We start from the raw sequence: 1,597 nt of genomic DNA, 5'->3' as shown, positions 1-1,597 counted from the left end.
CCACGCCCTGGCTGTCGGCACCTGCGGAGTCTATTGCCCTCTATCCCTCCTGCTGCAGCTAGCTGAGGCAAGAGGGGCAGAGAGCAGCTACGGTCACCATAGCTACTTTCTAATGCACTCCAGAACTTTTCCCATCCCAGGCAGAAAAATAAAACCCAGCAAGAATTCTTTCCACTATTTCCTGTTTTACACTAGACTACAATTCTTAAACTTGGAAGCCACGTATTTAGTCCTTCGGATTTTTTGGTCTTTTTGGCTTCACCCTCCTTTGGGGTAGAGATGCCAGAGAAAATACAGGGCGCTCAGTCGCAGGAAAACAATAAACGTAAATATTGTCCATGCAATATTTGGGACATACTGAAACTGTTGTTTATCTGTTATTTTTAAATGTATCTAGGCATCCTCTGGTTTTATTTGCTAAATCTGGCAACCCTCCTTTGGGGAAACAGAGGCCACTCTGGTACCCTCAATCAGGGTAGTGTCACGGGGTAGAAGGCATGTGTTTGTCCCTGGGAGGTAAGTAATTACCTTGATAATTCACGCTCATCTCCTCACATGCCAAAAAGGCACCCCTCCCATGACCGTTTTTAAAGGAAGCATAATAGGGGCATTTTATCTGCCAAACCCACGGAGTTGTATCCTCTCAAGTATTTATTTGGAACAAATAAAGCTGTCATATATTACATAAGATAGAATGCACATGTTTCCATAAATAGCATTGATGCAGGGCAGGCAAGCCCCAAAACTGCTTGACTTTGTCCAGGAAAGAATTCAAGAGTGAGCCCCTGGTGTTAGCAATCTATTATTGAACCATACTGCTCCTTGCCAGGCTAACTCATAGGCAGTGTGCCCAGAGCTGCACTTGTGGGCTCTTAGCAACTGCATTTATATCCACTTGTGCCCACTTTCAATCACATGCAAATTGAGGGTTGGGTTATTCAGAACTTTCTAGGAAAGAAGAAATAACTTCCGAGTCACTGCCTTATAGGTAGCTTCCTGTTGTTGCCATGACGTTGGTAAACTGAAATGGCACTGATGGGAGTGTCTTATGTGAATGAGCAATGAGGGCGGCCAGGCACCTGGTTTTGTCACCATCTGCTGGTTCCTGCTGGTTTTTTCACTTCATCCTGTGGAGATAGGGAGGTAAGTCCTGCTGGTCTCCTCCCTCATTTCCCTCTCAAAGATTAGATATTGCTCCTTACTCTTAAGGGGACAGGAGAAGAGCAGAGGTCTTTCTTCTGTAACCACTTCTTCCTGATTTTATGGGCATAGGCCCTGCCTAGTGTTGGAGGAGTAAAATCTCTGGACCTGATCTAAGGGGCCCCATAGCAGGATGTTTGTATTCTCCGAGTCAGACGACTGGATGGGTGGGAAGCCTTGCGCAGCATCATCTTCACGTGGAATTGTCATAGTCTAGAAGACACAGACTTTACTAAGAAGTTAAACGGCGGTCAGGAGCGGTGGCTCAGGCCTGTAATCCCAGCATTTTGGGAGGCCAAGACAGATGGATCACCTGAGCTCGGGAGTTTGAGACCAGCCTGACCAACATGGAGAAACCCCATCTCTACTAAAAATACAAAATTAGCCAGGCATGGTG

Source organism: Trachypithecus francoisi, unplaced genomic scaffold, assembly GCF_009764315.1.
Source record: "Trachypithecus francoisi isolate TF-2019V2 unplaced genomic scaffold, Tfra_2.0 Lachesis_group9, whole genome shotgun sequence".
NCBI classification, from domain to species: domain Eukaryota; kingdom Metazoa; phylum Chordata; class Mammalia; order Primates; family Cercopithecidae; genus Trachypithecus; species Trachypithecus francoisi.
The sequence above is the reverse complement of the archived record's forward strand: the minus strand, read 5'-3'. Positions refer to the sequence as shown.